General features: G+C 36.7%; 1 long non-coding RNA gene across 1 annotated transcript in view; it reads left to right on the top strand.

Moving 5' to 3' along the window:
• The first annotated feature begins 484 nt into the window (after positions 1 to 484).
• The window catches only part of LOC137843897 (uncharacterized), a 54,367-nt gene continuing 27,730 nt past the window's right edge, over positions 485 to 27,121 (top strand). Inside the window, exon 1 of the long non-coding RNA XR_011089741.1 lies at positions 485 to 573. This is a non-coding gene — a long non-coding RNA (uncharacterized lncRNA). The remainder of the gene's footprint in view (positions 574 to 27,121) is intronic.

The following is a 27,121-nucleotide window of genomic DNA, read 5'->3' as shown; positions in this document are numbered from 1 at the left end:
ATCCAGTTACGCTACTGCAAATCTTAATTGCCATTTGCAGAATGCACCTTCTGCTTGAATTTAGCATAATAAAACTGGGAGTTTCTGATGCAGTTACTTTGTATTGTTGATGTTATCCTGCTGTCACTGATTTCTGTAAGGAATACAGATATTGCCATCACCCTGTACAGTCTCCTTTCTTCTCTCCCTTGGTTTGGACGTAATAGTTACTGGCTATCAGTCCAAGTTGTGTGTTGTGTCATGCACTGAAGGGGCATGATACACGTATATGAGGCTTTTGGTGTACAGAAAGATTTAAGGCTTGGGAGCCTGTAGAAAAGTTCTGCATTGCTGATCAGGAAAAGAAGTGCAGCAAGGGTGTGAGGGATAAGTGTTCCTGTAAGCATACTTATGATAAAATGCCAATTGTGATAAGGTACTCTGGACTGAGATAACATCATGGGGTGGATCCTGGAGGTCCTAAAAGCTTACTCTAAATATTGTCACTGTCTCTTCGTTCCTGCAGTGTGGTAGTTCTCTATATTCAGGAATGGCAGAAGCAGAACTATTCCGTTCTTCAAAGCACTCCTCAAGGTAATGGAAACTAAAGGTTGCTTGACAGTTGATCCATCTATTCACAGTAGATGAACTGTGTTTTCTGAATTGTTGGAGTCTCATCACAGTAGCTTCTGCTATTTGAATGTTGTTGGCAGGCAGACCAAACCAAAAACTGTTCCTAAGGGTCATTGACTTTAGCAGAGAGTTTAAGATCTGCATTTTTTGTGTATTAAATGTTGCCTTCACAGACAGAAAGTCTCTATGCCAGTGGGGGTGAGTGTAGAGATACAAGAAAATAATATTTTTTAATGCTGCTGTATATTTACAAGTATATTTGTATATTAAAGTGGAGATTTGCATTCCTTCAGGAGCAGAGGCCCAAGTTTCCTCTGTTTTAATCAGGACATGTGTGTATATATACTTATATTAATGACAGTTTAGTTATAGTATAAAAGTTTCACTATGTACATGTATTTGAGTTGATTACATTGTTTCCTGGCTTCTTTTTTCATTTTAATTCATCAAACATAATGTTGCATGGATGCAGTTATCCAACTTAATTAGGGTAGCTTGTAAACGTCATTATGTTCACAGAGTTATCCATTCCTTTTCTATGTCCATCCACAGATTTCTGATAAGGTCCTTCATCTGATCCCTGCAGAGAAGTTTGTTTAATTGTTTCTGATGTTCTGGTTATTCTAATGAGTTGTTTTGTGCTTAATTAAAATTAAATTTGAGGAATGAAAAAGACACCTGTCCTTCTACACTTTACCTTATTTAATGGTTATGGTGGCAGCATGACTATTTTACTTTACTTTGTGAAGAATAGATTTCTAAATAGAGAAGGTATTTTTAATTGTCCTCTGAGTTTTCTTATCTACTCTTCTGCTCTTGCCTTTCTTTTGTTTGTTTCTCTTATGTGGACAAATGGATTTTTACCTCTCCTCACACAAATAAACTGTTCTTCTTTTCACCCTCAATGAATGTTTCCCCTGGTCTTTTGTCACACTGAGGATGGACATTCCTATCCCATGCTGGCTTATCTTTTGATAACAGCTTAGGGAACACAGAATATTTCTTCCATGAGATCTTTTTGTCCCATTAAATTCATCTTCCTCCCCCTAAGCTAGCTGCTTGGCAGCTGTGCTGCAAGAAACACATGAGCTATTTAGATGGATGATATCGACATCTTCTGCTTCCTTAGGGATTATAGCAAGCTACCTTTCAATGATCCATAGTTAGCTTTGGTTTCTCTACTAATTCAGTCCTGTATGACTGAGGGGATATTCTGTGAGTGCCACAGGCAGAAACTGCGGACAGCTGAGTTTTGAAAGCCAAGGGGGCCAAACAAAATCTTATCCCTGGTACAGTAGATGCTTCTGCCAGAGGAAAAAAATGAGGAAAATATTAAGTCACATGAGTCCTGTCAAGTCTACAAAGTCTGTGGTAATAGCGAGAAGGGAGCCTGGGGCAAACTGCAAGAGAGAAAGCAAAAAACACTCGCTACTGACCATTTGGGTTTCATAGCTGCTGTTGCTGTTAATCCGGCAGCATTAGGATTTCTTTCAGATACTGCTAGAAGCAATAGAGTTGACACATAACTTCCGTAATGGAACAGCACTAACTGACAAACAGCAAAGTCTGCTCAAACTGTGAATGGTGGGTGACCCACTGCATTTAGCAGTTCTACAAGAAACATCCAAGGTGATATCACAGCTTGCCTCTTTTTTTTTTTTTTTAATTTCGTTTTTTTCCACCTACCACAAGGAATTAAAAAAAAATAAAAAAAAAAAAAAAAAGAAAAAGTATGAGTATGAGTACATGCATATGTGTGAGAGAGGAAGATGTGTTTTTTCAGGCCCATGCACTGAAAATAAGTTGGCGGGCAGAGCAGTGAGGGTTCTTCTTTCAGAAACATCAGAGGTATTTCCAGTCAGTGACTATTTAAGTGTCAAGACAACATATCCCAGATAACAGGAGAGAAGGGACATACCCATAAGCCTGTGCTTCTTTGGAAATATATATAAAGAGAGAGAGAGAGAGAGAGCGGGAGATCTTAAAAATAGAAATGGAAAACTTTACTTTTAAAATTTTTTGAAAGTTCTAGGGACATTTTGGTGAAATTGGTTTTGTCGATTTTTTTTTTTCATGATGATACAATAGTAGGAATATGATCAGATGATGTAGGTGGCAAAAGAGCTTCCACCCTCTTTGTTGATACTCTGAGTTGTATTTGAATTGGGGATGGCAAAACTGCTTTTGCCCTCTTGTCCTAAAGTAGACCCCGTAAAAAACTATGAAGAGCTCCTGGGGACCTTTCCTTTTGTCAGACAAACACTTGTCAAGCCTGAGATTTATTTATTTTTTTAAATGGGAAAAAAAATAATAAATATATTAAACAGGGCGTGTTTTCCAACTAGAGCAGTTTTAATAAAAATAACCTTGTCTCCACAAAAGATTTCATCAGCATCTCTCAGTGCAATGTACAATAAATATTCAACACTTTTTTGATTCCAGAGCTCTTAGTTTAAACTGGTCCCTCAAAAGTTGGATCTACTTTGCAGACAATTTATACAGTTCAGTTAAAACCATTGTTTCATGTTCTAAATTGTGAAAACAATAGTCTTCACATTTCTTTCATAGTCTTATCCATCTTCAAGCCACCACGAATAGACTCCTTGACCTAAGGTGCAGCATACAGGGCTTAGAGGGAGAGGAGAAACTATTGTTTTCCTGTTTCATTTCTTTACATTGGTGTGTTCTTTTCAATTCTGCTTCTAGATGACCAAAAGTATAGGATTGTCTTTTTTTTTTTTTTTTTTTTTTTTAATAAAAAAAGGATAATAAACACTTAAAGCTAGAACAAAGCTTGATTGTCTGTGTGTTCAATAGCAAGAAACAAATCTAGGTTTAGTTAAATGTTTCTAAATCTTCATTGTTATTGTCATAGTAGCTTTACATTCATTTGGGCATTGGACTGTATATGTGTTGCCAACATAGTTTGTATCTTAAAAAGCAAAGGAGAACTGCATTTACAGGAAAAGCTGTATGGTTGCATAAGCAAAATTTTAAAAATATAGATGGGTAAAAAATTCTGTTATAAGGGTTTTGGAGCTTGTCAGAGACGCTTAATGGAAGTTTTTTGCTGTTTAGATGGAAAGGTATAATATGACTTTAGCTGTTAGGCATATCCTAAGGCCTTTGGAATAGAAAGCCTAGTCTGTAATAAGACAGTTGTCAGAGATGAAGTTGCTGATAATAGAGTATTCCCTATATTAAGAAAAATAAGACTTAAAAGCTGTGAATGGTCCTCAGGAAAATTGCCTGGTCATATGGAGAAGCTTGAAGGACTTTTGCTTTTCAGATGAATGAAGAAAGTTCAACTTCAAACACTGTTAGGGAGTTCAAAGTCTGTTTACTGAATTGCAGTATCCCTATCCTCCTCTTTATGGAAAGGTTGTGTTTTTAAGATTTAATTTTAGCAAGAAAGAGGGAATTCTATAAACTGGATTAAATAATGAAGTCCAAATTTTTCAGCTTAAACAAATGGTTTTAATATTTTAAACAAAATGGGTGCATGTATGCAAAATGTGATAATATTTCTGAAGAGCTGAGCAGACATAATCAAGCAAGTGGTAGTTCATTTCCCAGATGAGCTATGAAGTATCCTCTGTTATGGTGCAGCTGTTTGCAGCAGAGGAGCGAACTAGAGCTCCTCCCTGGTGACAGAGCTGTAGGCTGCAGTTTTGATGTTCTGTGATGGAAAGGATTTTCTGAGGCCATGAGAGCTGGTGTCTCATTCAGAGTGAAGTCAGCAGGATGGTTCCTATGCACTTAAAAGATCAGCCAATGTCTGTTGATAAAGTGAAGAGGCACAGACTTTTCAGAAAAGAAAAGAGAAAAGTGTGATAAGTTCAGCAGCTGAATAACCTCAGTAACATAAGAATTTAGTAGAGTTGGTAATTTCTGCCATTGTTACAGTAGAGTTCATAAATAATAAACTGGAAGGACATAGACAAGGGTGAAAAGTTTGCTTTGGATCTCTTTTATAGAACTTACATAATCATGATTATATAGGTGTAATTAGATTGATGAATATCCTTACGGTATCAGTTTGTATGTCTGTAGAATCAAGGAAAACACCATTTCAAGGGTATTTTACTGGGTTTGACATACATATTGCATATATCCACCTTAGTTAAGCCTTAGTTAATGTGAGCATAATTCTGTAAGGAAATATAAAAATATGATTGATGTGCCATATTCCTGTTGCATTCATGTCACATTTTTGCATTGTCTACTTATACCTTTTAGGTCTGGTGCTTTGTAGACTTTGGTTGTGCCTGATGAAAAACTGAGAACCGCTCCATTCAATGAGATATCAGTCCAGTTTCTAACTACAGAGCCTAAGATACAGAATATTTTTTACTATTACTAGGACTAATAATAATGTTACAGGTCCCCAAACTGAATTTTACCCAGAGTAGTAATGTGCGAGATCTTTCTGTAGCAAATACTTTGTCAACTATGCAGTTATCAGAATTTCAGTTATTTTTGAGACTCATGTTATAATCATTATTGGATGCTTGTTAATACTCAGAATTACAAGACCATAATTAAAATGAAACTTGAAAGAATCAGGGATGAAAATTACCTCTTAAAGGAAGGAGGAGACAGTTGTCTATAGTATAGCTGCACACATATCTATCTATAGACATTACTCAGTGTATACTTATCACTCCTCTTTCTCCTTCTCCTTCTCCTTCTCCTTCTCCTTCTCCTTCTCCTTCTCCTTCTCCTTCTCCTTCTCCTTCTCCTTCTCCTTCTCCTTCTCCTTCTCCTTCTCCTTCTCCTTCTCCTTCTCCTTCTCCTTCTCCTTCTCCTTCTCCTTCTCCTTCTCCTTCTCCTTCTCCTCCTCCTCCTCCTCCTCCTCCTCCTCCTCCTCCTCCTCCTCCTCCTCCTCCTCCTCCTCCTCCTCCCTCTCCCTCTCCCTCTCCCTCTCCCTCTCCCTCTCCCTCTCCCTCTCCCTCTCCCTCTCCCTCTCCCTCTCCCTCTCCCTCTCCCTCTCCCTCTCCCTCTCCCTCTCCCTCTCCCTCTCCCTCTCCCTCTCCCTCTCCCTCTCCCTCTTTCTTTCTCTCTCTTTCTCTCTTCCTCTTCCTTTCTTTCTCTCTCTTTCTCTCTTCCTCTTCCTTTCTTTCTCTCTTCCTCTTTTTTCTCTCTATCTCTTCCTATTTCTTCCCCTTTCCCTCTTTCTTTTCCCCTCCCCGTCCCCCTCCCCTTTCCCCCTTTCCCTTCCCCTTCCCCTTCCCCTTCCCCTTCCCCTTCCCCTTCCCCTTCCCCTTCATCTTCGTCTCTTCTTTCTCTTTCTCTTCTTTCTCTTCTCACTGTATATATCAATACATCATTTACTTTTTCCACCATGTCTCCATTTAGAAAGTAACATCTTACCTCAAAATCTAACTGTTGTCTTCTGCTCTTTCACTGACAAAGAGTGAATCAAGGTCATCTCTTTAGTGCTCAGCAATTCGTTAAATATTCCAAGGGTTGAAATATCCACATCTGCATATTTCCTTTTTTACTTTTATGTAGTAAATGATGCACCATATACTGAAGTTTTGATGTGGATGACTGTGATACATATCTTAAATATACTCTTAATTACATAGAAATAAAAATTAAAAAATCAACTGCTAACCATTTTGTATAAATTCAGAAGTGTTTCCTGGCATCAAGAGCATGACTTTGGCTTTGCAGTGTTTCACAGTTGTGAAAAAAAAAACACACCACAGTTATATTTTTGTGTGATGACCCAGTAGATAATTATCCCCTACATACAGAGGACTACTATTGAATTTGTTGGTGGGGATTTTGTGAAAAGTCTCAACCCTTTGAGTTAATGCAACTTCACGTATTTGTTGATTTTGCAAACCTGTTTTTAAACAGGTCTGTCAAGAAAAACACGTTTATGTAAGTATTCAAAATTACTTTAATACAATAAAATCAGTATTAATGAATGAAACAGTTTCTTTGCAAATGGCAGTTAGGGGCCATGTTCACATCTTACTGGAATTGTAAAATATGATATATTCATTAGGAGCTGCAGAGTATCAAAACAGTGACCCGATTTCCATCAGAAGTCATCCAGAGGCCTTTCTTTTCACAGTTTGACCCTTCAAGTGTCTGTTGAGCTGCTATCTTCAAGCAAGTTATTGTTTTCAACTATTGCCCTGACATTCAGTATACTATTCAATTTACATGGCTGATAACAGGAAGGAAAATAAAATATGATGTTTCATCCACAAGTCACTGAAAGGTCATCAACCTATGAATTTGGGAGAATGGTGTTAATTATATTAATGAGGCAGATGATGCTGGATATGAGGCCTCCTGCTTGGGGAATTAAGCGTAACCCAAGAACACTGTTTAGTGTCAAGCAGTTACACAATTGATAGATACTTTCATCTAAATAATAAAGTAATTTGAGTAACAGCAGAAAATTTTGTAATACATTTTATAAACACACTAGCATTTTTGCATCAGTAGAGACAAAAAACAGGCAGAGAACTTTCACTGTAAAACAGCCTGTCAGAATTCAGGCAGAAGGGCAGCTGTTCAAAACTCTGGAAGTTGTGAAAAATGTTGAGCATGGGTTGGAGTTTCAGCTCACTAAAATTTGAAAGGAGCATGGGTAGACTCTTTTTTAGCCTAGAAATGACCTAGAAGTTAACTTTAAAATGTAGAAATAAATATATTGTAGGAGATGTGTAAATCCTGTAGGAGAAATGACATCATGTAAAATAAAAATATCTGCAAAGAAAATAAACCGTGTTCTGTACATCATGAACAGGCAAAGTATATTATCAGTGTTCTGCTTACTTTAAAGAAACAATAGATGGCAGGAAATCCTACCATGAAGTATGAGGGATATTGCAGACAACTAAGATGAAGTAGCTTTTGGGAAATCTCATGTACTAAAATAAAACGAATATACATATATATGTATTAAATCTGATTTAAAATGAACATTGTTCATTCATATTGTGAAAAGAGAACATCTTTCAGGAATAGCTAATGAAAAATTGGAAAAAGGTAAATATATTCCCATTACATTGCTGCACTGGTTTTCTTACAGGCATGGGAATTTGAACTATATGTGGTGCAATGGTGCAATTGTGGACTTTCTTAACTTTGTTATTTGACTCCTCCATCTGCAATTTATTTTATTTTATTTTATTTTATTTTATTTTATTTTATTTTATTTTATTTTATTTTATTTTATTTTATTTTATTTTATTTTATTTTATTTTATTTTATTTTATTTTATTTTATGCCTAGAACCACTGCACAAGGAAAATTAAACTAATCCTGATAGCTACCCCATCAAGATATTTGGTTATTTTTTCCTCTCTAAAAGCCCGTATTCCTCCACTCATATGGTCACAGGAAAATGCAAATAAGCCTTTTTAAAAAAGACTTGATATCTTTCAGGCTAAAGCATTTAGTTAACTCCTGAGTATCGAATGCTTGGAAATGATACGGATCAGCGTCTGAAAATAAGGTGGTATTGTTTGGCATAGGGAACAAAAAGAAGAAATTAAATCTACTACAGTAGCATTTTGTTTGCTTGCTTGCTTTTTTACCTCTTGTAAATTCAGTAGCTAGGGATAAGTAGATGACTGTTGTCTTTGTCATGACCTCAAAATACCTAGAAATGCACAAAATTGAGTGACAGAGGCAGATTTCATTATTTCTATTTTGAATGGGTAGATAGTAGATACTGCAGCCTGAAGAGGAAACCTGAGGTAAACCAGAGGCCATCTCAACAGTCTAAATGAACAAAATTTCCCTAAAATCAACAGTCTTGTTAGTTTACTCTGGCTATAAATACAGTTCCATGTGGAAAAATTTGGCTCCTAATGTCCCTTGAGGATTTGCATAAAGGGTCAAGTTGAAATTTCAGCTTGTTTTCTGAGACACCAAGCATATGATACTTTTTATTTATTTATTTATTTATTTTAGGAATAGTAATAAAAACGTTGAATAGGTACTCACAAAGCAATTATATGACCTTAATTCACGGAGACAGTGTTTTGTTTTATTACAGACTCCACAAAACCAGTAACTTTTAGTAGTCAGTATTGGACTATGTTAGGAGTGTTAAGAATTTTGAATAAAAAGCTTTGTAAGAAATGTCAATTGTTATTAGGGATATTCTTTTGATATTTTAAGTTTTGCTTTATACAATATGGGACAAAAATTTTGAAAAATGGCATCTGCTGTCATAAATCTTGGGGATTCCTCTAAGAGATACTACCATGAAAAATAAGAAGCTCACCTTACAAAGTCATCATATCAAGAAAAAAAAAAAATCAAAGTTTTTCATGACATTCAATCACGGTTTCTGTTCCATATGGGAGAAAAAGAAGCAGAGATGACTGATAATTTCTGTAATAATTCTTAATAATTCCAAGAGGCAGAAGGACAGATAATAATATAACATATTCTTGTACTAAGCTGCTCTTCCTCCCTTGCTTTTTAGATTTGACCATTGTGTTCTGTCTATTGCAGATAATCTGTCAGGTCAACAATATCAATAGTTTTTATTACAGAAAGCAGATTTTATCAGCACCCTATCTGTCCATTTAATTAGAAATGTGGTACTGCTGTTAAGCTTAAGAACTTTGAGGAGGAAAAAGAAAAACAACACTTTTCAGGGTTCTTAAAGAGGTCTAGCATTTCCAATAGGAGAAAGGTGAAAATGTCTTTAGGAAGCTGTATGCAAGCTAAGCATAATTTATGGAAAACTGTAATATTAGCTCAATTACTTTTACATTGTACTGTGAGATGACTGCAAATTGGTGTATTTCAGTTTGTTTCAGGAGTAAATGCATTTTCAGCAGCTGAAATTTGTCTCTCATTGGCGTCTTATAAAAGCCTCTGATGGTACCTGGGTTTTAGCAGGTGTTACAAAGGGTGGATGAGCGGGGATCAGCCAATATATAAAGGACATAAAACTATTAGTGTCCAAAGGAGGGTAACAGAGATGATGAAGGGTCTAGAAGAGATGTGTGAGGAGTGGCTGTAATAATTTGGTTTGTTCAGCCCAGAACAGAGCAGACTGAGGGGAGGCCTCATGGTGGCCTGCAGGTCCCTTGCAAGGGGAGCAGAAGGGGCAGGCGCTGAGCTCTGCTCTCTGGGGACAGTGACAGGACCCGAGGGGATGGTATGGAGCTGGGACAGGGGAGAGTCAGGCCGGGGGTTAGGGAAAGGTTCTGCACCCAGAGAGGGTGGTCGGGCAGGTTCCCCAGGGAAGAGGTCATGACACTGAGTCTGCCAGAATTCAAAAAGCATTTGGACAACACTCTCAGACATAGGTCTGTTTTTTAGGTGGTCTATGTAGAGCCAGGATTTGGACTCAACAGTCCTTGTGGGTCCCTTCCAACTCAGGATATTCTTTGAGTCTATGAAACTGCTCTGAATATCATACCTCAGGACCAGAGATCCCCAAAGAGGGTAGAAATGAGCATCTCTCGATTGACCCTTCATTTTGATCAGCTCTCATCCTGCTGGTTGCTCACCTCTAGTCGTCTCATTGTGCTTGCTGCTCTCCTCATTGCCTCTGCCACATTGCCTTACTTCACTAAATTGACGGTGGCCCCACTGCTGCAATTATTTCTGCAAGGACTTGGTTTATGCTCACTTAGTTTTCCTGGTGGAATTCTTGCAACTGTGTGGCTTCTAGTCTTGTTGATTTATGCTAGGGTTTCAATGATTTTAAGCATTTTCCTTGCTTTTATCTGTACTGAGTGCTCAGTACTGTTTATTAAGCTTCTTAACAAGTACATAATTCTTTTGTATTTTATTTGTGTGCATCTGTTTAACATTCTATGTGAATTTTGCAAATGCATGTGGGCTTTCTTCAGCTTGGAAAGAAGTCTCCTATGAGGGAAAAATGCTTGTCAGGCCAGGAAGAGAAGTGTCTTGCATCTGTGGTCTCATGCTGAACGGCAGCTCCATAAGGGCACAGTGGCATAATTAAATGACTCAAAATCTGCTGTGGATTTACATCCTAAAAGAACACATTCGAATGGATTTCAGCTTAGAACATTAAAACCAAGAGATAGATGTACAGGAGAAAAAACATGATTTAGGCTGATGGGCAGGATTGACTGTGGTAAGAAATGTAAATAAACTAACCCTGAAAAAAACTTACTTGAAAATAAGGGAAATGAAACAATGAAGCTCTAGAACAGACTTCAACAGGATGGGAGGAAATAAACTCTGGCTGAAGTAGTTTTATGATAAGTGTGATCAATTAGCATATAAGATTTCTTTTGTCTTTTGTCTTTTTTTTTTTTTTTTTAATAAAAGAAAAATAGACTCAGTGACCTAGGGAATCACTCACAGGCTTGTCTTCCAAAGTATTGGCTTGAAATAAGCCAATATTGAAACAAGCTCTGTCCAAGTTACAGCAATGTGTTTTTACATTTGACTGTAACAGCACTGGCAATTTCTTGGACTAATAAGATTTGAGTGTGTTTCAAATACTGGTGAAGTAATTTGAAAACATCCAGATATTTAGAGCTCACTATAATTTTTTTTTTTCCACCAATTCAAGGGCATAACATGAAAAGTTTTTGCATGGTTTTGTTCCCAAGGCTATAGGTGAGAGGAATGCTTTTGGGTATGTCATTCTGGTTTGTGCAGCACTAGGGTTAGCAATATCTGCAGGCTCAAATATGAGCTGGAAGCAAACCAAGTCCTGTCCAGATAAAAACTCCTGCTAAAACACATTTGAGCCAACATTATTTATGCCATCTTTGGTATCAGCTGGATATGTTTACAGTGGAATTGATGGCTGAGCTATGGTAGCTTATACCATTGAACCTATTTCTTCAAGTTGTATTTTCTTCTTATGTTAGCCACAAACTGCATACCAGAAAAATGTAGATGAAATCTTGGACCTGCTGAAGTTTATGGGAGCTTGACTTTTGTCTTTAGAGAGATTTAAGTTACCTCTTTTTTGTTGCACCAGATTTCCTTTGGTTTAGTTCTGTGTAGTTGTGTGCAGTGTCAACTTTGAAAAGTGGGAACTTGAACAAAGAGATGTTTTTTCTATTTTTTTTTAATATTTATTTATTTTATTTTATTTTATTTATTTTATTTTTTTAACCTTGGTCTCTGACTGGAGTAAATTCCTGAGTCAAAGTTGTTCCTCTTGTACAAGGAATTTCATTGTAAGGTGTTTCATAACATTACATTCAAAATATTATGTGGTCATGTAGGCTGTGTGTTGGCAATTCTTCCTGCAGAGGAACTCAGCCACAAAAGTGTGTACAAGCAATCAGAGGCAACACTGGGCATATGCCATCATTGAACATGCACATCTCTGCTTCAGCACTAGTGCAGAAATACTATGTTCAGATATTAAGAAAAATCCATATGAGGGCACTACAAGAAGCAGGTTAAAACCTTCCTAATAACTCCACAAGTACATTTATTCTCCCAGGCCCTCAATATTAGTTTGCTTCTTCAAGGCAAGCATTTGCTTCATAGCCCCAGGTTTCAGCCAAGTTTATGGAGAAGGCTAAGGGGATAAAGGAAAAGAGGAAAAAAGATGATGTGGATATTTTTTCAAGAACAATCTTTCCAGGACCCCAAAGTAGTGTTTAAGTGGAACTCAGCCATTTTCTAGGTGTTGTGGTCTACATTAAAGAAACAATCTCTTTTGTATAGTTACGTATTTACTTTCAGAAAGTCTTGATACACCTTCATTTTTATAGCATATATTCTCAAGTACAATATTCATTATATAGCTGTTGCCAACATCAAATATTCCAGAGGTGTCAGAAGAAATTCTGCATTGTCTAGCAAAGCTAGGAGGCAGTACTTTCATCATTTCTGCTAATATATACATACTAAAAATATATTTAATTATAAATAGAAAAAACAGAAATAAGAGAAAAGCATCTCATCTGGGAAAAAAAATATGTTTCTTGCTTAAAAAGATTTTTTTTTTTTTGTCACAAATCTCAAATGTTTCTTTTTAAATGGACATTTCTCTCCATGATGAACAAGCCGCCTATGTTAATGACAGAATAGATAATAATGTGGTACCAGAGAGCTCTGGTACCACAGACGTGCTCTGCTATGGTAGATATTTGTTTGTTTTTTTTCTTTCCCTAGTAAATAGTTAAAATTATTTGGCTAAAGTTTAGCTATAGCGTAGCTTTTCTGTGACTGATGTTATGTGTACATATTGCAAACTGTGTTAAAACAATACTCTTAAGAATCTATCTGAAGATGACAAACACTAAGAAAATCCAGGTCCTGTAAGATTATTACTTTACCCTTAACTCATCTTGTTACAATGAGATACAGGAAGGGTTTTCAGAACAGTGTGTGATCGGGCATACCAGATGCATTGTATGATATCCAAGCACAATGGGTGGTTTTTAGAGCTGACAGAGAAAAGAAATGTAAAGCAAAACAGACAGTTTCTGTGTTTATTCTGGAAAAAAAAAAATAATACAGAAACCAATTTATTTGTCGTTTGGCATTACCATGGACAGATAATGTGTCTCTGTCTTTTGTTCATAGTCACAGATCCACATAGGATCTGTGGCTGCCCACCGGCAAAAGAAAGTTGAAGAGCATCAGCCATTCATTTTAGCAGCCTGGAATTAACATGCTTTTTAACTGAGCATAGTCATTTTAAATGCAGCTTGATCAAAATACTGCTATTAATTTCCAGTCTCAAAACAGAGCCTGAACTCATCTGGCATGTCTTTGAAGGAGGCAAACTGGGAAAAAAAGCCAGTGTTTTCAGTGTTAACAGAAGAAATGGGACTAATTAATGACACTAGTTCCATTGTGCTAGTAAAATCTACTTCAGATTTAATATCACAGGACAAGAGCAGAAAATTTTCAAACAACCTGCACCTCTCAAGCAAAATATTTTTAGATACTTGAGAATAAATATGTATTCTTATCTTTTCATTTAAGTGTCCTCTCATCTTCAATATTTTTTGCTTTAAATATGTATGTTCTATCTGATATTTATCAGAATGAACTCCAGTTACAAATTGTTGGACTTCAAGAGCAGCCAAGGAACATCTAACACTCCTTATGTTAAAACAAGGGTCTAGTAAGACTCTCTGGCAGTTTCTGTCACCTTTTCTGATCATCCTCCCTTTTTATCAGCTCTCCACTACACATGCAAGCAGCTTGCAGTAAATTCAGGCTCACCCTAGCAGCTAGCGTGCACAAGGGACTTCATTGGTAGCAAGGATGTAAGGATTGTTTTCTTCTAGTATTCAACAGCTAAAGGAGCTCCAGATTAAAAGCTAGACCTTTCTAATTGTGGCTTTTTTGAAAGTCAACTTTAAATTGGTATATTTTATGTATTAACCCATAACTAGATTCCTTCTTCTGAGGCACTTGTCTAAGGATCTGTGAAAGCCAATTTGATTTTTCCAATGCATACCTTCACTGCTATCCTGATGATTCAGGATATGACTTTCTTGTACAGAATACCAATAATTAATCTTTTCCAAGGATTTTCATTTACAATTCTCTCTCTCATCTAATTTGGTTGATGCTAAAATTAATGATTGATTTTTTTTTTGTTCCTAAATTCTCTTCAAGAACAACTTTATGTATTGGAAATGAAAATATTGAATTCCCAAACCTAAAATTAATTGAAACACTTAACTATGTTCTTGTGAATGCTGTCAAAAATAAAAAAGACTGAGACAGTAATCATGGTACTAAGGCAAACAAAACATGTCTGAACCAACTAATTTATTTATTTATTTATTTACTTATTTTCTAAGCTTGCCCATTAATATTCCATATGTCATCAATGCTGTTAGGACCATAATGTAGCTTCTCAAAACTTAGGAAATCAGAGCTATCTTCTTTCTGAGACGTTGCACTTCTTTTATTAGAATGGCTGTAGCATTGATAATTCATTTTTGTGCTTGTGTCTGCCATTAAACACACATCAAAATGTAGCCAACTGAATTTTTGACATTTGAAGAGGTGTTGGCATATAACTACCAAATAAAATGTATTCTGGGTTAGTTTCATATAACAATTTAATTTAATTTAATTTAAACAATTAAATATATCTCTATATCAAATAATAAAAGATGAGATACAAGATGACCTTTTGTGAATGAGGTATAGATGGGGAGAAGGTACGCCAGTGTTAAAATCCAGAGAAGGAGCCTTTCTGACTCTGGAACCAGGGTCAAAAGCAACCACACACAGGACCATTGGTGTGTGACAGAGCACTGAGCCTGAGAGCAAGGGATTGGATGACAACATGTTGATGTAGTGTGTTGGTGGAGAGACCATAAGACCTCGTTCACTCTCTTCATCATAATACTTTGAAAATGTCCAGGAGCTTGCTCCTCCAATCCAGTACTTCGAGTATTCTTTCAGGAAAAGGGCAAGTCCTTGTCTCAGATTGGACTATGGATTCCACTTTTCCAGTTCATCCTTCAGCACATGCAAAATTCATTTACTTTAGCTTAATGCAGTATGAATTTCTTTCCAAATGTATGAATAATGTCAGGGAGATAATGCACCATAAACCTGTGTCTTTGCAGCTTAAGGATATTGTAGTTCTCAGAGCATCTGAATGCAAAGGGCCTTCTTTATGTGGTTATCCCAAATTGTCTTTCAAAGCACTTCCAGGATTTCTTTCAGCTGAATCAGAAGCAGTAAATATTTGAGTGCGGGTGGGCTGACAAAGGAAGAGAGAGAGAAAAAAGAAATGCTAGAATAAATCTGCCAATGAATAAAGCCCCAAAAAGTTTTGCCACCGCAGAACTGTAAAAGCTTGTAGAGCTCCTCTGGTCTGAAGCACAAAAGCCTGCTTGCTTTTTTATTCCTTGCTATTGGCAGACACCAAAAGCTACTATATCACTTTGAGATTCAGCAAATTGATATGACTACAGTTCTCAAGGCCACTCATGTTACCAGTACACAACAGAAGTTTTTCAAGACAGAATAACATTTTCATAGATGCCCTGTTGTGAAGTTTGATCCACTACCTAGCCATGGAATTTATTTATTTTTAACCCATGTCCTTTGTATTAGTCCTTCTTATTTCTGATTCCTTTACAATTTTGCTGATGAAGCCCATCTTCTGATCCTACCTCAAGATTATTCTTCAAAATAATCTTTTATATATTGACAGGATATTTTTATTCATTTCATTTATTACAACTTTCATGACTCATAAAACTATACAAAAATTATTATTTGTTATTACATATGTTAAGAACTGTCAGAGCATACTATGCTTAGATAAACAAATATAAATATCTAGAGACCTAGATTGTTTGATGCACAGGCCCTAAAGTGTAATTTTCTGCTTCTGCAAATTATTTTACACTTTCATCTTGTAAAGTTCAGATCTAATTGGAACTGAGGGGGTGAGGAATGGAGTATTCATGAGAGGCTTTCATGAGCCACAAGAAATTTGGTAGTAACAGCTCAGCCTAATGTTAGCTTCTCCAAAGCTTGTGGGCTTTAGATTTGAAATCTGCATTAGCAAAGAAAGTCCAGTTGTGAAGTTAAGGAGTGAATTTGAAAACAGTCTCTGCCATTCTGTTGGATATGTGTTTGCATTAAGAATTATGTAAAGAATAAATGAATTGGAATGAAGAAATGAAAAGTAGCACCAGCGGATATATAGAATTAAAGCACAGGTAGATTAAGGATATGAGTATCTATCGTATGTTTCTCCCTCTTTCAAATTGGGAGTTACACAGTTTTCAGATCAGAATCTAAGTTTATCTTGCCTTTTTATTGTTGTGGTTTGCTGTTTTTTAAATCATTACAAACCTGAAGTCATCAGGTATCACTGGTCTCAAGACAGCTAGTAATTCATCTTAATTAGTTTTACTGTTCTTGGAAGTTGCAAAGGAAGTCTTCTGAACATGTCCCATGAATGACCAATATATTCATGTCAAACTGTTTCTTCCTACACAAAAGGGAAAATCATTGCAATGGAGTACTAACTTTATGACCAAGAAATGCAAGCAGAGCTACTGCTGCTGCTGCTTTTACATGTGGCAACAGGAGGATCACATGGCTATTTACTTTCCAGTGGGGAAGGAGTGGGATAACAGGACACCCATATCATGCTTGGAGTTTTTAATTGTTTTAATCCACTCTGTTGAAACATAGGTGTCTCAAGAAGTAAATAAAGTTGGACCAAGATGAGTTTGCTCTGAAACATTTATAAGAATTGCTTGCATAGTGAGTACTACAGCATGAATCTAAACTAGCTTTGTGCTGAATTTAGAGAAGGCAGTGCACGGCCCTATTCAATGAGATGTTGAAGATGCAAAGCTGTTCTTTATGTTACAGTGCAGGGCTCTAGTTACTGTAGCCACAGGGTATTTGTCATAAATTAGAATACCAATTACATTCATGTACTCTTCATATCTGAGAAAATAGATTGGTTTCAATATATTTATTATTCTATATACGCTGTATTAGGACATAGCAATTCTCTGCAACACTTTCAGAGTATTTGCTCAATAGATGTAGAGCTGTAGAGGATTATTGAAAACATTGTTGAAACATAAATCAGACAAGAGGAGAGAGATTTGTGGTGGCCTTGGGACAAAAAGTTTAGAGGAGAATTAATATTTTCATAGGTGTGTCCCTTCGATGTTTTCTGTATTACAGGATGACACACTTTACAGATGAATATGCACAATTTTCCCCTCTAGATCAGATACATAAAAAAAGGATTAAAAATAATAATAGTAAAAATTTGGATAAAATTTGGATTGAAGATGCAAAAGAAATGAATTTTCAGTCTAAACCAATTGCTTAGTTACAAAGAACTTAGTAATTTCTGTATGTCTTCTTTCCATGGTGAATTATTTGATGGAAACATGACTGAAAGACATCAAAGAAAGTTTTGGGAATTCCTTATCTGTTGCATATCAGATCACATTACACCTTAATGTGGCATCAGATAAAAGTTTCAGTACCCTCTTAGGTGAATGGAAAAGGGAAATGAATGCATGTATTCCCTTAGATCATATTGCTGTATGTATCCATTAAGTTTATCCAGACAGTTTTCAAAAGGCAAGATGATTCCTTGGTTACAACCTCTTCAGTTGTTCACTGACGATTATGGTCAGATCAATTAATTTTAATTTTTAGTACAGTTGCATAGCAAAGTTTCACTTTTCATAAATCAAGTTTCAGTTGAGCATCGTTAATAAAGACCACAAACTATGAATTTCCATGTCTCATGATATGGATGAAAGTCTTGTTTTAAATTTTTTACAAGCAGGCAGGGTGGTAAAGGATATTAGAATATGCTTACACAAGACAATATATGTATTAGAAGTCCCAGCCTAGCTATGAACAAGTTGGTCTGTCTGTGTCAGAAAATCCATTACTGCACAAAGATCAGGGCCTGGAAGTAGTATCAAAGGTGGACTTACAAGGGCAGGAACTGCAAGGACTGTGACTGCCTTGATCCTTAGCACTGTCTGGTGCTATGTTCATTGCTTTTCACATAGTGCACTAACAGGTGCACAGCCACAGACCAATTCCATGCAGCTGGCATAATGTCTAGTCCTCTCTGTATCTCCTTCTGTATCCAGGTTAACATGAAACTGTGCTCAGACAAATTAAGCTTGTAGCTTAACAAAGTAGCATGTTGCTGAGCTGTTTCTGTACAGTCTTCCATCATGTGCCATAGGTACACTTAACATGGTGTCCTGTGGATTTGGGCTTTTAAGGCACTTTGCTACATCTGTAAAACATATTCAGACAAACAAATCTTTGTGAAATACCATAACCTATAATAATTATTATAATTATAATTATTAATTATTATTATTTATTAATTATTATTATGATATTATCATTATCATTAGCATATTTTAATAATCACAGAATCACATAATCCAATAATACATTAATTAAATATTATTTAAATAATATATTATTCATTGATTAATTAATCGATATATTATCGATATATTATTATTAATATAGTAATATTATTATTACCTAATAATATAAATTATCATGATACTTTAATAATATTTAATAATATATTATTAAATGTAATAATTATTATTATTAATTAATTATTATTATTAATGATAATGATAGTAATTTTACCTGTTGACCACTAACTCAACATTTCTGGAAAAAATAAAGACCACTTTGTCGTGGTTCCGCTCAAGTGGGCAGCCGAGCTCCACCACAGCCGCTCTCTCACTCCCCCTCCTCAAAGAGGAATGGGGAGAAAATATGTGAAAAGGGCTCAAGGGTTGAGATAAGGACGAGAAAATCACGCAATAATTATTGTAACGGGCAAAACAGACTCAGCATAAGAAGATAGATAGTAAGATTTATTGCTCATTACTAACAAGCTAGAGAAGTGAGAAACAAAGGAAAGAAACCAAAAGCACCTTCCCCCCCATCCACCCTCTTCTACCTCCTCCCCCCGAGCAGCGCAGGGGAATGGGGGAATGGGGGTTATGGTCAGGCTACAGCGCTTCTTCTCTGCCGCTCCTTCTCGGTCACTCTCGTCCCCTGTGCTGTGGGGTCCCACCCACGGGATACAGTCCTTGATGAACTGATCCGGCGTGGGCTTCCCACAGGCAGCAGCTCTTCCAGAACTGCTCCAGATATGGGTCCGTACCACGGGGTCCATCCCTCAGGAGAAAACTGCTCCAATCTGGCTCCCCCACTGGCAGCAGCTCCTGCCAGGCCCCCTGCTCCTGTGTGGTCTCCTCTCCACAGGCTACAGGTCCGGCCCGGAATCTGCTCCGGCAGGGGTCTTCCACAGGCGGCAGCCTCCATCGGTGCAGGGCCACCTGCTCCACCGTGGTCTCCTCCACAGGCTGCAGCGTGGAACTCTGCTCCACCGTGGTACTCCATGGGCTGCAGGGGGACATCCTGCTTCACCATGGTCCTCACCACAGGCCGGCCGCAGGGGACTTCTGCTCCGGCGCCTGGAGCACCTCTCCCCCTCCTTCTACACTGACCTTGGCACCTGCAAGGCTGTTCCTCACTCCCTTGACTCTCCCGGCTGCTGTGTGGCGTAGCGTTTTTTTCCCTGTCTTAAACATGCTCTCACAGAGACGCAAAACAACATTATTGGCTCAGATCTGGAAAACAATGGGGCCCTTCCCAAACATGGGGCAGCTTCTAGAACTTTCTCACAGAAACCACCCCTATGGCTCCCTGCTACCAAAACCGTGCCACGTAAACCCACTACACACTTCCACCCTCTTCCTTCTTCAAGGCTTTATTCAAGAAGGCTTCAATTTTTTTTTTTTCAAAAATTCCCTCAAGTTCATGTGTAGATCGTAGCAAATTCACAATTAACTTAGGTTTACTTTAAATTTAGGCATGTCTGTGGTAATTCCCTGAAGAGGTATCCCAAAGATATGATCTTGCATCACCCTGTTCCTCCTGCATATTTTTTCATATTTGTGCTACTTTGAATGGTGCAGGGCTGTGAAAGGAATAAGGTTTTTGTGTTTATTTTTGGAATCATTAATTGAGATTTCTGATAATTTAAAAAGCATAGCATCAGTCTAATAGACCTTAATCAACTTGAAGAAATCAGTAGGAAAATGCAGAAATTTTCCTATAGCATTTGACCTATTCTAAGGTAGGACAGGTAGAATTCTCTCTACCGTTTCTGTGAAAAACAGAGAAGTCTGAGCATTGTTTAGGGTTGACAAAATAAATCTATGAAGTTTGATTGAAAATCCCACAAGGACTGACTTCCCTGTGAGCAGAAAAATTTATTGTAGGTAACTAGAGGCTCTAATGCATGTCTTTTTGAAGGACGTGTTTCAAATAAGAGATTTTTAATATTTTACTTTTTAATCCATTAGTATAATTCTCTTCTGATTTGTAGTTTATTCTTGCATTCTGTCACATGCAATCAGAAGATTTTGGTAAAATGGGCAAGGATAGAAGGGCAAGTCTGAATTCAACTCAGCTTCAGCATTTAAAAAACTCTAGATCACCCAGCTATTCTCAGTCTTAGTGATAAGACAAGACAAATCCTCTTATCTTGACAGATTTGCAGCTGTGGGGAAGTGCAGATCCATGGGGTGTAAGCTCATTTTGAGATATTAAAGACTTGCATATGGTTTTCTCTTCTATTTGTTATATTCATTGTATAAAACATCACACAACATTTTCAAAACCCCTTTGCATTGAGCCATGGCTTTTGTTTCTTTTGTGAATTCATGAAGGAGAGTTGAACGAGATCACTTGGAATGTTTGAGAAGAATAGTCACCCAAAATACAAGTAATTAGATGCTATTTTATTTCATGAAATAAACAGTCTGTGGACTATATCTGAAATAAAACTCCTGCATAACTCATAAAACTATTGGCTCATTGCCAACATCCTATGTGACTTCTTTGAATTATATAAATTGTACATTAAAATCTCAGAGCAAAAAAGTCAGTATAACTTTACAAATGAACAAACCCAAAGCGTGCTAAAACTTTTATTGAATTCTGCTATTTCCAGGCAGAAATTAATGGTCTATGTGGTCTCCAAAGGACAGTCATAGCTATTATCAATCTTAGCATATCTTCATGGAAAAGACTGAGCAAAACTAAACCAGTGCTTTTGGATGAGAAATAGTTACTTAGTCTGTAAAGATTCCCTAGCATGTTTTGCAAGAGCAAAAGTGTGTGTGTCAGATGCCATCCCGATCCCTACTTCAGTGTATTCTAAGGCCTGAAAGCCAGGAGGTTTACACAGGATGAGCTCTTTTTCCCCTCCTCTGTGCTACCGTGCTTTGTTACATTGCTGTGTTTTCAAAAGCTTTCATGAAGCTACCATGCTTTCATTTACCTAGCTGAAGTTATTCCTGATTTGCAACTGGATTTATAAAGTTTCTCAAATATATTAGGTGCATAGGATAAAAGACCTTTCATTAATGTAGCAATAAAGATTAACACAGAAATATTGTTAACATGGCTGTCCATGCTAATGATTTTAGAAGCTTTACTGACTGGTAGTTAAGTGTTAGGAGTTGAGTGCTGAGGTTTCTCACACTTCTTCATGCACATCAGCCCCTAGGAATACTCTTGCAGCATTTATTTTCAGCTTCTGTGTGGTGGTTAACTAAAGTGCTGAGTTCTGCAGGTCCTCCTGTGATAGAATGAGCTAATGAAGCTGCTCTATTTTAAAGAGCTACTTAATCTATGTTAATACAGTGAAGATTATTAGAGAAGCAATAATAATCATGGAGAAATTGATAATGACTAGAAATCAATGTCTGGCTTGTTAATTATAAAGCTTTTACTATAAAAAGAAATAATTTAGCAACTGCAATTAACCAGTTAGGATTTTATTATTATTATTATTATTAGAAACTCCATTTAAGAGGTCTTGTGGTTTTTAATGTAGTGGCTGAACCATTGCTATTTTTACTCTAAATCCCTTCTCTCATTTGATGGTTGAGATGCCACACCAGGTGAAGATTAAACTGACATATTCTTGTCTTAAAAGAACAAAACATCTTTACTTTCAAGTGCAGACATTTGCCAAGACACATGGGTTGTGTCTTCCCTGCTTGCCAAGGGCATATATATAGATCATGTATAACAGGAATGTTTTTACTTCCCAATGAGGTAGGGTCTACTGCCTCAAAAGGGCCAACAAACAGAACACACGTGGTGGCCGAGTTCTTCAGGGGGTTGCTTCAGGGCCAGTTTGCGTAAAGGTGTTTAAAAGAACCTCCAACTCTTTTTCCCTCCCCTTTTGTCAAAGTCTGTTATTCTTATGTCCTGAAGAAGAGCTGAATGCTCAGAAGTTGATCTAGCTTTTTTCAGCTACACTATTTGGTTTAGTAAAAGCTGTTATTTATATTCAAGTTTTCTCTTAAAGATATGACAGATTCTACTACAAGCACAAAATATGCAGATTTACTTGATTTCTGTAACAATACATATTGTTTTTCTAAATTCATTTTCCAAACTTATTTGAGATCGTTTATACTGTTTATATTGTTTACCCTGAAAATTTTCAGTTTTCACATCACATTTACATAAGAGAAAACACAGAATTGCTGCTTTCTTTTGGGTCTTCAGGTCTATTAAAATCACTGAATTAACAAAACTGGACTAGAAGTAGCCTTGCTGGGCTGAAATTAGATGGCAAGAAAACTGGAACTACCTGCTATGGCATTGTTTTCATCATTTTGTATTGTTACTGTGCTTTGTCCCCCAACCCTGCATCTTGGGTGGATTAGGAGCCAGATCCAAGCTTGCCTAAAATTTTAGTTTGTTCCAGATTAATCTGTGAGTAATTAATGGAAATTGGAGCTACACTTGAAATGCCCATCAGGCACAGACATTCAAGGCTTGGAAACCTACTTTCTTACAAACAATAATGCTCTTGAGCAGAGGCTGAATGTATCATACCATAAACACAAGGGATACTATATTTGACAGATAGCAGGTCCACAAAACATACAGTCACTATTATAGCTGCAAAGTTTTAGAGTTTGTAGGCTTCTCTTGAACTTCTGTCTGCGTTTCAAAATTGTGATAAAGGATACTTCTGCTTTGTTCCTGCAGAACTGTGGTGGGGTGCAACTTCTTTTGCATTCTACCTGAAACTATTCATGCAACCGTGTTATAACATAGAATGAAAAGGTATGATTTGACCAGACATCTTTGGGTTGGTTGGTTCTGCTTGAAAATCTACTGAATTTCATAGCCTCCATCCGTATCTAGCTGCAAGTTTTGGAAATACCCCAGGTATGCTTACGTAAAGCCAGAAAATACTGGACTTCAGTTATTTCCTTCATTATTTCCTTCCAGGGCTGCCTGCTTAATAGTATAAGAGTTATATTACAGCACTTAAAAATAAAGACAACCTGCAACATAGAACAAAACACTATTCATAAAATCCATGTACTTTATCTAGGATTTCCAGGTGTTTTATGACTTTTATTTTTTATTTTTTATTTTTATTTTTTTTCTCCTCCTGGAGCAGCTAGTCACTTTTATTTACCCAAGGGATTCATGTAAAGAATTGGTGTAAGTGTCAAAACTTACTCTTCTGACAAAGAAATAATGGATGAGCAAATCTATGAGATTCCCACAAAAAAAAAAAAGACATTGCACTATGTGTGTAGCAGTCTGATTAAGAAAGCTAATGCTAAAGGGGTTCTTGCTTATCTACTGAAGCTATGAGAAATGTTTGTGATGAAATAGGAAGCTGCATGGAACATGTTCAGGTTTCTGTTATCATCTGGAACTTGAAATTCACATCAGGTGTGACAAAATGTTCATGAATCTTTAAAGGAAATTTGGTGTCAGGTTTTTTAATTACTGACACTTTTTTTAAAGAAACAAAAATTCAATTAACAAAGCATTTATATAAGTGTAATAAATATTATCTCATGCATAAAAATAAATATCGAATATATGCATATTTCTTTGGTCTCTTAGTGCTTTTTTTTTTTTTCTTTTCTTTTTTAAAGTAATTAAGGATTGGTGATGTTACTACAGGTATTTTCTTTGAATGATGCCATACCATATAATGAAATATTCATTAATATATTGCCATTTCAATTATTTTTTGAAGCTTCATCATATTTCTGAGTACAAATATTTGTCCCTGCATTAGTATATAAATTAAGTAGCTGAATTAAATCTTCCCGTTAACAACAACAAAATATATATATATATATATATATATATATATATTTTTTTTTTTTTTTTTCAGTAAAAGATGATTTGCCTTTGGAAAATGGGAATCTGCCATATCCTAATTTTCTGCAAAATTTTTGAAAATATAGAGCCAACAGCTTTTGTAAGCCTACTTATAGAATCACCAACTTGAATTTTGTTTCCTTGTCAGATTTTTATTTCACATGGCTATAGTTTGCTGTTTGATAGTTTTGTACTTTATTTCATGATTTTTCATATCTAAAACCAAAACCAACAAAATGATCACACTAGTGATGATGGTGGTAGTATTCCTACCTTACTGTCTTCTAAGTGAAAAAAAAAAAAAGCTTTGTGTTTGTGTCTTTTTTTTCTTTGGATGCTCTAAAGAAAGCATTTGGATAGTCTAGTATTTCTGATGAATTTGAAGTTGTGATGGTTTACGTGAACTGTATGATACTGTGCTTACAGAAGTGCCTACTATCAAAATATACTGCTTTAATTCTTCAGGAGCAGAAAAAAATGTTTTGAATCATGCATCTTTCAAAAATCTCGGAAGCTTCTCTGTGCAGATCTCAAAATCTTGATGAATAATTTCTACTAGTTTCACGGGAGGATACTGCTACAAAATATGGAGGCAAAAGAAAAATAACTGCTGGGAATGAGGGCCTGAAACAGAAATGTATTCATCTAGGTTGGAAGCAAATAAAATAATATCATGTTAGCAGGACTAGATAATTTCCACCCCAGAATTGTACAAGAAATGTTGGATGTCTGAACATGTCCAGTAGAAAGAAGTTTTAATAAACCATCTGAGCCAACAGTGATACCATCTGACTGGAAAACAGCAAATGTAATATTTATACTGGGAAGGATTATGAAGGGATAATGCCAGCATTATTAGCTTTGAAGATTTTCCCTCTCTCTGGCCAACCTATAAATCTGGTTTGGACCAGAGTAGGAGAAAGCCCGCCAGCATAGAACAGCATACTCTAATGGGACTAAAGGGACCATCCTTCAAAAGAGAATGAGTTGTATGAGACCCAGGACCACCATGGGGAGTAGAAAACTGAAAAAGCTAGGGCCATCACTCATCAAGATGTGATAAGGCTTTGTAAACTAGGTATTTTTGAAAATTGCCTTTTTATTTTTCTTTATTCTCCAAGTAAGATTATCCCTATTACATTTGCTCTTGCAAGAGGAAAAAAAAAAATAATCCTCAGTTCTGACCCACTTAGATTTTTGAGGACTCCTCTGCCACTGCATATAGTTATTAAAACTTCCCCCAAAAGGACCACAGGTTTACAGACTCTTTCAATCAGGCAGAATAAAAACAATAATCCTTGGACTGATGTAGTCCAAGCCTTTGTCTTCACAAGAGAGCAATGAGTGCTGGTACCTGAGATACATGCTCAGAGTTAGGAAAGGAAGTAGCAGCAAAGAGATCCCTGCTGCCGCAGCAGTATTGAGTCATGGAGGCTGAAGCCTCTTCATGTCAGCTTTCTGCTGTGCTGTGGCAGGTATTCTCAGAAGAGTTCCTGTGAGACTGGTTTCATTGATGTTATGATATACAAGAAGAAAGTTGGCTCAGGCACTTTAAAAGTACTAGGCTAGGCCACTTATTTATTTCTTCCCTTATATCACTGTGGATGTTATGGAAGGTAGTGGCTACACTGAGGAATTTTCTAATATATTACACTTTAATTATTTTGATTATTATTTATTTAACTATTAATTATTATAATATTTTTCTAGTGTACTTATGCTGACATAATAATCTCTGTGGGCATCCTTATTCTGCTATAGTTGTCTCCACTTGGAGACTTACCTGCTGATGTAACTCTTAGACAAGGCCCTAGTTTGCAATGCGCCCCAGTTACCCATCTATGAAATGAGAACTATGGCACCTCCATCCCTCACAGAGATGCTGTTAGCATTAAATGTGTCACAGACTGTGAGGCATTCAGGTATTGTAATGTAGTCTTAGAAGCACTATAAGGCGCAGAGGAGAAAAAATGTGTACCTGTGTAAATCACAGCTTTGGCAATAGCATCCCATAGCTCAGGGGATGCAATCAGTTGAGCTTAGATCAAGTCTTGGTCATCAGTGGTCCAGACTGTGCCTTTTTCCAGCCTTGAATCCTTCTCTAGGGGTTGGAGGTGGGGGTCAGAAACAAAGTTGGAATTGGCTTCCTGTTGTATCTGACACTTTTATTTTAATTCTTAGGGTGAGGTAGAGTGTAGAAGAATTCCTTGTTAGGTGGGTAGGCAAATGGACTAAAAGAAGTCTTCAAATACTTACCTTTGTCCTTATAGTATGCCTCTGGTTCATAATGTCTGAAAAGGTTTCCAGTCCTTTGGATGAAAAATTTCACCCAGGAACTCCAGTAATTCAAGTTGCGTAAGTTCAGAAAAGATACTATAGACCACAGAGATAACAGTGTGTATCCCTGGGGGCCCTGGCTGAGCAGGCCACTAACAAACAGATCTAAAAGATAGTGAGTACCACTATTCTGATAGTGACAACACTGAAAGTAAGGGAAAAGATTTCTTCTTTTTATGAGGTGAAACAACAGCTCAGGACCTCAGGATCTGAGGGGCCCAACAAAGAATTAAGGGAAGGCTGGAAAGAGAAAGGAACTGGATTGCAGAATAGACAGAGGAGATCAGATGATTAACCTCTTTAATACAGAGTTCTCTGAAACAAAAGGAGTGCTTATTGCTATATGTAAAGCCCCCACTATGACATACAATTTGCTTGCCCTACTGTTCTCCTGCGTCAGACAGCTAAATTTGGTAATGTGGAGGCAGGTCAGATGAGCTGCCAAGATACTGGTTGCAGCACCCTAATTTTGGTTAAGTGATCATTCTGC

This window comes from Anas acuta, chromosome 1 (genome assembly GCF_963932015.1).
Source record: "Anas acuta chromosome 1, bAnaAcu1.1, whole genome shotgun sequence".
Taxonomy (NCBI): domain Eukaryota; kingdom Metazoa; phylum Chordata; class Aves; order Anseriformes; family Anatidae; genus Anas; species Anas acuta.
This window is presented reverse-complemented; position numbering and strand designations above follow the sequence as displayed.